The sequence below is a fragment of the Prinia subflava genome, chromosome 30, assembly GCF_021018805.1.
Source record: "Prinia subflava isolate CZ2003 ecotype Zambia chromosome 30, Cam_Psub_1.2, whole genome shotgun sequence".
NCBI classification, from domain to species: Eukaryota; Metazoa; Chordata; class Aves; order Passeriformes; family Cisticolidae; genus Prinia; species Prinia subflava.
The window spans coordinates 112,539-122,063 of NC_086276.1; positions in this window are offsets into that span (position 1 = coordinate 112,539).

Sequence of the window (9,525 nt, forward strand, 5' to 3'; positions counted from 1 at the left end):
GGACAACCCTGCTGTTCCAGCTACCACTGCAGAGCTTCTGATATATCTCATCCACCCGCCTGGGATTTTCCATAGTTCCAGATTCGTGCTCTCAGAATCCTGCAGGGGCACTGAGATCAGACTGCCCCAAGCTTTGTGAAACAAAACACCTCAAGGTTCCTGGTTCTATTTTGTTGTTAATGCCGCGTGTGTTGTTGCCCGTTTTGCCTTGTTATACATGCTAGTAAAGAACTGCTTTCCTACCCCCATATCTTTGTCTGAGAGCCCCCTTAATTTTCAAAATTATAGTAATCCGGAGAGAGGGGTTTGAATTTTTGTTACGGGTTAACACAGTTTGGTTTTTAGTTAAAGAAGAATATGGAATGTTGCCCTAGATTTCTTTAGAAAAAACAGGGACCTATCCAGGGCCAGTTCTTGGCTATTGGCATGTGGTTTGACCACTGAGAAAACAGAATGCGACTTTTGGCAATATCCATATAAAACCGACGCTTTGTTCAAGCCCTCTCTCTTTCCTCCCAGTGAGTCACCAGGTAATATCATGGACAGCAAGAACAGCTCAGCTTAGGCCCTGCTGCCCCAGACCCGGCCAGGCTCCCCGGAGCTGCTGGCCATGAGGTGGTGCAGTCTGGCCGGCTGAGGCCCCTTTTCCCCCAGCTGCCCGCAGGGTAGATGGGAGGCTGCAGTCCAGGGCTGGCTGCGTCCCAGGTGCCATGGCAGAGGGGGCCTGGCCGTGGCTGTGCCCGATGACAGTGAGCAGTAGGGGAGTGCAGGAAAAGCTCCGGCAGCTGCCTCTGCCGCCGGCCAGGGCTGGCGGAGAATGTTCCCCCCCCATCCTCCTTCCTCAGGCTCCAGGACGCAGCTCTGAGCAGCTGTCGTGAGACTGAGGGGTGACAAAGGCATCCACCAGCCTTCCCCACTGGCAATTCTCCATTCCGAGACAGCCCCTGCCCTCCCTAGCAGACACCTGTCTTTTCCAAATCAAGACAGATTTTGGCGCCCTAGTGTGGGGCTTGAGGGCATTGAGAGAAAAATGAATGGCACTTCTTGAGTGACCTAATTTCTTGTGCACTGGACATAGAAACCTTGTTAGGTAACACCATGTGGTCTAACTTACCCTGATTCGGGTGCCATGTGGTCGTGGCTATATTTCTCCCATTTGCAGGCCCTTATTTAAACATGGGCTCTATAACTAAGGCTACCGTGGCTGTCACCTAGTTTGCTTTATGGGTTAATAAGGTGAGGAATTAATGGATTTTTAACTTTCTCTGGAAGGCGGGCACATGGATACATGGCTATCACAAAGTGTATATTTTTGGGGTCACTTTAAGAATGGTACTTTCTGTGAGGAGATTACACCAGGGGAATTTTTTTCCCAACCCTTCACTAAGCTCTTTGGATCTACCCCACCAGTTTTCAAAGGGTTCAAATTGTCCCTGAATACTAATGATATCATACACTGGTTGGTGTTGCTGGTATGCCTGTTCTGTTTAGCATTCAGAGATAAGGGGAGATTGGCCTGGATAACCACCCTGATACCTACCCCACAGAATAGGGATGCTGTCCCAGAGCCTGACCCTGCCTCACAGCCTGCCTCAGAAATGAACCACCCAAACTGGGTGGGGATTCTGGTGAAAGAGATACATGAGATGGGTCAGATGCTGGAGAAGTACATTTCCCGAGCTGGTGGTAAACCCTCCCCGTGCCCTGAAGAGGGAGAGTCTGAAGGTGCAGCAGGGGAACCCACAGACGTTACAACCGTCCAGGTTCCAGCTGAACCGCAGGGGCAGTCACAGCCAGCAGCAGTTGCCCCTGTGGAAAGGAAGAAATATAAGATGAAATCAGAGCACCCAGGTTATAAGGATAAAAAAGGAGGGCCCTCACAACCCATAGGAGAGCCAGAGGTTGAGATCATCACTGAGTCCCTGTCATATGAAAATCTCCGTAGTCTGCAAAAAGATATTGCACGACAGGGACATGAGCCTTATACAGCCTGGTTACTTCAGGTCTGGGACCTTATGGGTACAGGAATGCAGCTGGATAGTGGTGAAACAAGGAATTTGGGACCCTTGACCCAGGACTCAGGTTTCAATCAGGTATTTGTAAGAAGGCCAGGGGCCCTTTCCCTCTGGGAGCAGCTTTTAATGAGTGTAAGGGAGAGGTTTGTCCACAGAGAGAGAATGCAGAAGCACCATGATAAAATGTACTGGAAGACCCTGAAGGAAGGGATCTGACAGCTGAGAGAAGTAGCAGTACTAGAGGTACTTTTTGGGAGGGGTGGACAGCATGATAATGACTCCAACAAAGTCAAGTGCACAAGGCAAATGTTGTGGAATCTAGCAAATAAAGGGCCAACACAGCACCTTCATTGCAATGATTAATGCCGATACCAACCGAGAGACAGTGGGTTCTGTTGCCAACAGGCTCAGAAATTAGGAGAGTATGATCAGTGCAGGCTCAGGTCTCTGCCGTGGTTAAGGAACTCAAAGACGAGATGAGGGAGATGAGGGAGGAGATGAGGAAGAACAGTTCCCATGTGGCACTGGTGCAAGTCACAGGCCCCAGAGACAGAGTCCAACGTCCCTCAGCTAGAGAGAGAGGGTACACCCCACGAGCTGACCTGTGGTCCTTCCTGCAAGACCATGGGAAGGTGGGATGGGAAACCCACTTCTGTTCTAGCAGCACGGGTGCGTGAGCTCAAGGAGAGAAACACTCACCGAGGGTGTTCCACTAGAATGAAGGTAGCCTCAGCCTCCCATGACCAGGCTATCAGGTATTACAGAAGTGGAGATGCTCTGTGAGATCCCCTTGAAGGAACCTCTACTATGTATGCACAGAAAGATAGTAGTAGCCGGTGCTAGAGGGGCCCTGCCTCTAGCCAGGAAGAGGCATGGGAAAACCGAGTCTTTTGGACTGTGTGGGTTCTATGGCCTGGCACATCACAGCCACAGAAATATAAAGCTTTGGTTGATACTGGTTCACAGTGTACCCTAATGCCATCGGGACACGTGGGAGCAGAACCAGTTTCTATTGCTGGGGTGATGGGGGGATCACAAGAACTGACTCTGTTGGAAGCCGAGGTGAGCCTGACTGGGAAGGAGCGGCAGAAACGTATGATTGCAACTGGGCCAAAGGCTCCAAGTATTCTGGGCATAGACTTTCTGAGGAATGGCTACTACAAAGACCCTAAGGGATTCAGGTGGGCTTTTGGAATAGCTGCCATGGAGGCAGAGGGCATTAAGAAATTGAACACCTTGCCTGGATTATCAGAGAACCCATCTGCAGTAGGACTCCTGAAGGTAGGAGAGCAACGAGTACTTGTTGCCACCTTGATGATGCATTGCCGGCAGTATCAGACAAATCAAGATGCTGTGATCCCCACCCACAAGATGATCCGAGAGCTGGAGAGCCAAGGGGTGGTCAGCAAAACCCACTCACCCTTCAACAGCCCCATTTGGCCTGTGCGCAAGTCTGACGGAGAATGGAGACTGACTGTGGACTATCGTGCCTTGAATGAAGTGACTCCACCGCTGAGCGCCGCTGTGCCAGACATGTTGGAGCTCCAGTATGAGCTGGAGTCCAAGGCAGTGAAGGGGTAGCCACTACTGATATTGCTAATGCATTTTTCTCCATTCCTCTGGCTGCAGAATGCAGGCCTCATTTTGCTTTCACCTAGAGGGGCATGCAGTACACCTGGAACCGACTGACCCGGGGTGGAAGAAAAGTCCCACCATCTGCCATGGACTCATCCAGACTACACTGGAAAAGGGTGAGGCTTCAGAACATCTACAGTACATTGATGACATCATTGTGTGGGGGAACACAGCAGGGGAAGTGTTTGAGAAAGGAGAGAAGATCATCCAGATTCTCCTGGATGCTGACTTTCACATGAAGAAGAGCAAAGCCAAAGGATCTGCCTGAGAGATTCAGTTCCTGGGAGTAAAGTGGCAAGTTGGACGGTGTCAGATTCCTACTGATGTCATCACTAAGATTCTCAGGGTTGATGTCCCCTGAGATTCTCCTCGGGGCGGCCGTTCCCCGAGGTGGTGAAATCTTCTCCCAGGGTTGCTGTTCCCTGGGTATTTTCCTGGGGTTGCTGTTCCCCAAGATAATAAGGTTTTCTGTCTTCTCTTTGCCCTGAGCGTTTCACACCAAAGGCAGAGACGACACTGTGAGTCCAGCAGCTCAAGTTATCAAGGTTGTTTATTTCATATTATCTAACAGTTCTTGTTCAGCTTTGCAAGGCGTCCCCAGCAAAGCAAGACACGCCGTTGGACTGGGCTGCCACTGGACTGGGCTGCCGCTGGACTGGGGCGGATCGGAGAGCCCCGTACCTTATGTACCATGTCCCCGACCCAACCACAGTCCAAGACGTATTTATTGTTTACAGAACATTACCAATACTAACTTGCTACGCTAACATGTCAGTTCTATTCTAAACCAATCTCTAAAGTCCAAATCAGCAAAGATGGGGGATGAGAACAAGAACAAGGAAACTAGGGGCCACTCCCCAATTCCTCCATCTTGTCCTCTCAGCCCCGTATACTATGAATCCTAATCTCTATATTTATACTCTATAACAAACTACTATCTACTTCTAAATTCTTAGGATCTGTGATTCTTTCTTCATGTGAGCATTCACTTCCATGGATAGAAGCCCGAATCAGAGTCCTTCTGGGCTCTGTGGGAGGCTGGCTGACCCCCTTGTACAGATCCCAGACCCCCCTGTACAGCCCTCTTGTTCTCCAGGGCTGTCAGAGGGATCCTCTGGACTCCAACAAAGATCACTACAATGTCTCCACTGACCAGGAAGAAGGAAACACAAGCTTTCCTAGGTGCCATAGGCTTTTGGAGAATGCACATTCCTGAGTACAGCCAGATTGTGAGCCCTCTCTACCTGGATACCCACAAGAAGAACGATTTCCACTGGGGCCCTGAACAGCAAATAGCCTTTGCCCAGATCAAGCAGGAGATCACTCATGCGGTAGTCCTTGGCCCAGTCAGGACAGGACCGGAGGTGAAGAATGTGCTCTATTCTGCAGCCAGGAACCACGGTCTGTCCTGGAGCCTTTGGCAGAAGGTGTCTGGTTATCACTGTGGAGGCCTAGCCAGAAAACAGTCTGGGGACACAGATCTGGGTGCAACAGAGCATGCAGGGCAGAAGACGCCCCTTAGTTTATTTTGCCATTATATATCTGTGGCAAGGTGACCATGGATTGGAGAAGGGTATCGCCACCTCTCCTGTCACATTGGTCCAGGAGGCTGTCATTCAACCTCCCCTTCTCTTGGAGAAGGAATTCATAACATTGCCAATATTTACAAAACATGGTCCTGTGTTTACAATTCACCAGCATGAGAAACTGCACATTTCTCCTTTAATATGAACACTCAGCAAACCAGGAAAATTCATGGCAACATCTGGTGAGACTTGAGGCCAACCACTGGGATTCTGGAGTCAGAGCTACAGAGGGTCTGAAGCCAACTACACTCCAACAGAGGAGGAAATCTTGGCTGCCTATGAAGGAGTTCAAGCTGCCTCAGAGGTGATTGGCACAGAAGCACAACTCCTCCTGGCTCCCCGACTACCAGTGTTGGGGTGGATGTTCAAAGGAAAGGTTCCCTTTACCCACCACGCCACCAATGCCACATGGAGCAAATGGACTGCCCTCATCACTCAGCGCACCCATATCGGAAACCCGAATTGCCCTGGGATTTTGGAGATAATTACAAACTGGCCAGAAGGTGAAAACTTTGGCCTCGGTGACAAAGAGGAGTAAGAGCAAGTGACACATGCTGAATAAGCTCCACCATACAACCAACTGCCAGCAGAAGAAACACGCTAGGTTCTTTTCACTGATGATTCCTGTCACATCACAGGGATGAACCAGAAATGGAAAGCAGCTCTATGGAGCCCCATATGACAGGTTGCAGAAGCCATTGAAGGAGAAGATGGATCGAGTCAACTTGTGGAAGTCAAGGCTGTTTAATTGGCCCTGGACATTGCTGAAAGAGAGAAGCAGCCAAAGCTCTACTTCTACATTGATCCGTGGATAATAGCCAATGCTTTGTGGCGTTGGTTAGAAAAGTGGAAAAAGGCCAACCGGTAGTGTAGGGGAACATGGTGGTCCATGGACCATCCACAGAGGACAATTTACTCTCTTGGAGAGTGCACAGCTCCTACGCTACTTCAGTTAACGGTCACTCCCCTTAGGGAAGTCCCCCTGAGAGATTTCCTTAGCTCAGGGTGAGCAGAAGTGCGTCAACCCATGCACAGCCCTTAGTCTGCCTCAGTGTGCAGGGATTCTTCTTTGAGAAGTTCCCTTTCAGTTTTCCTTGTGGCTCAAGGTAAGGAAAAAAAGTCAACCCATGAGCCTTTGCAGTTCTATGTTAATATTTCATACCCCATTGGTTATTCCCATTGTTCCTGGTTTTTACCCCTCCTGATTGGTTCTTTTTGGATCCTTCCCCTGATCGATCCCTTTCCCAATTCCTTTCCCTTTCCCTATTGGCCAAGTGGTGAAAGCCTGCCCCTGGCTATGCTATATAATCCATCTGGCCCTGGAGCATTTGGCTCCTTCCCTCTGGACTTGGTGGAATAAAGAAGCTCTCCTGGACATTGGGAAAACCCCGTCTCACTGCTTTTACTCCTGTGTCGCCCGGAGTGGCTAACACAGCTCTGCTGCTCAGGCAGACACAAAGAGCAAATCACTCTGCACTTGACAGTGCACCTAAGAGCAGATGACTTTGCACCTAAGAGTGCCCAAAGAGCTAAATCCCTCTCTGCCTGAGAGTGCCGGTGCCTCTGTTGATCTAGGTGTCTTTTTAAAGGTTTCTAGTGAGGAAGGTCATGGCATCTTCACCACCGGACCAGACCGTGACATTTGCCGATGAACCTTGGTGAGTTTGTATCGTCTCTGTCTCCAGCCAACGACTCTAAACGTAATAGAACATGATATTGCAGCAACATGGATTTACTGTAGAGATTATAAAGGTGTGACAAGTACATTATGATGGTATGTAATTTAACCTTGAGAATAACTCATAGTAACTGCAGATATTATTGAAAATACTCATTCACAGCAAGGATCTTCCTGGTGCTAGCTCAAGTTTATCAGGACCATTTAAAGTGCAGCTTTAAGAAGAAAGAAAAGAAAAAAAAATGACACCAATGTAGAGCTTGGCAAACTGCCATTCAACTTTACAACATTTTGCAGACATCTGTATAACAGATTCAAGCTTGGCTTAATAAAGGTAAGGGAATATAAATGTTTAAGGCATAAATCAGCAAGAAACTAGTCATATAATAGTGCCATGAATTTTGTACAAGTAACCTGGTTAGGTTAGTGGGTGTGTAAATTTGATACTTATATATAAACAGTTACAAACTCAGGGTTTCAGATTATTTTTAAGAGTGAGTTACTGTTTTCTGTAACTATGCTTAACTGTGATAATATAAAGTCTAATTTTAATTAAAATTTGAAACCTAAATAGGTGTACATAATTAACTAAAGTGCTGTCACATGTTTTTAAGCAAAAACATTCACAATGAAATTACTATATTAAAATTGGGAGTTAAAAGTCAGAAAACGGGCAAAATATGGTTAACATAAGTTTGTCTGCCTGTGTAGTGGAGTTTCCATGATCTAATTATTTTTAAACCACAAATATTTTCTGTAGATAACGTTAATGAGAAAGTCAGTGTTTTGATTATTGAGTTGCTAAATCCACTACAGGCCTCACTCAGCCAATTGATCTCAGCAATGGCTATAAGTCATTCAGTGTTTTGATATTAAGTTTTAAAGTTAATTGCTGCAGGGTGACATTTTATTCTGTTAATATTTATTCTAAACATTTCCAAAGAGGGATTTAAAAAAAATTTTAAAGGATCACAGTATTTTTTAAATATGAATTTTCCTGTCCACAAAGGGTACCAGCTTGGAAAATATTTTTTTAAGTATACAAGTTTCTAATTTTTGTAGTAACAGGTAACATCATCATAACTCTGCAGAACCAGCGCCAATTTAGTGTAATTCCACATGGTAAATTTTATCAGCATTTCTGCTAAAGAAGGTAGATCTTGGCATGTTACATTCACACAGATAAGTTTAAATCTCTCCAGTAACTCCTATTAAAAATCAGAGTTCACGAAAAACACAAGGTTAACTTTACCAAACACATTGCAGGACACTGGCTCTGTTCCAACTGGTAAATATTTTCTCTCTCTTTCCTTCTTTTCTGTCATGCTGACCCGGGTTTTGCGGTCTGAATGGAAGCTTGGCACAAGATCCATTGTCTTGTCCATTTGTGAAACACTGAGCAGAGTCTGGGCAGGCTGATGATGCAGAGCAAAACCTGCTAATATAGTGGTGATCCTAAGCCTGGGGGATGAAGATAAACCCAGCTAAAAAAAAATTTTCTCGAAAGCTGAACCTGGTTTAGAATTTCTGGAGTTTGTCTGCATCAAGATCTTTCATGGCTGACAGTCAATCACATTTTGTCCCCACCCCTTCCCCATCATTTCCCTCACACCATCCCTGGCACTCCCATGGATCAGGAGCAGTGTGGCCAGCAGGACCAGGGCAGTGATTCTTCCCCTGTGCTGGGCACTGCTTGGGCAGCACCTCCAGTGCTCTGCCCGGTTCTGGGGCCCCCAATTCAGGAAGGACATGGAGGGGCTGGAGCGTGTTCAGAGAAGGGCAGCAAGGCTGGTGAGGGCTCTGGAACACAGGGCTGTGAGGAGCAGCTGAGGGAGCTGAGCTTGTTTATCCTGGAGAAGAGGACGCTCAGGGGAGACAAGGTGATATCAGGTCACAGGATGGACTTGATGATGTCCAAGGTCTTTTCCAGCCTTGCTGATTCTCTGATTCTCTGATTCTCTGAAACCATCCTTGGGGCAGATGCAGGATGAGCCCTGGGCCTCCTCTACTGAAGGTCCAGCAGCCCAGGTCCCTCAGGTTCTCCTCACAGCCCCAGAGCCCATCTTGTCAGTCCTGCAGAGCCTCTTGCAGCCCCTCCTCATTGCCCAGAACAGGGAGCCCCACAGCCAGACACAGCAGCCCAGATGTGCCCCCCTGGCCTGCTGTGCCTCTGGCAAGGGAGCAGCATGAGACACTGCAGGAGCCTGCAGACAATTCCTGAAGCACTTGGAGGATGATCCTGCTCCCCAAGGGACGTTCCCATGGTGCCAGGTCAGGAACTGAAATGGGGAGTGGGGCCAGAGAGGAAAGGGCAACCAGGGATGGGCTGTTTGCAGGGCAGGGATCAGGGGTGGGCAATAGGAAGAAATTTTTACCAGGAAGAGTAAAGAAAGCCAAACTAAAGCATAGGAAATGCTCCGGGCAGTTTGGGGCTGGCTGCCAGGCAGCCTTGGCTCTGAGCAACAACATCTGCAGTGGCCCAGGAAACTCACAGCTCATGGGAACAAACTTTCTGGCTGACTTCAGAGGCCACCACAAACCGGAGTAGTTTCTCTCCTGTCCTCCAGCCCCTCCAGGCCCCGGAGGCTGATGGCATTTGTGCTCACTCAGG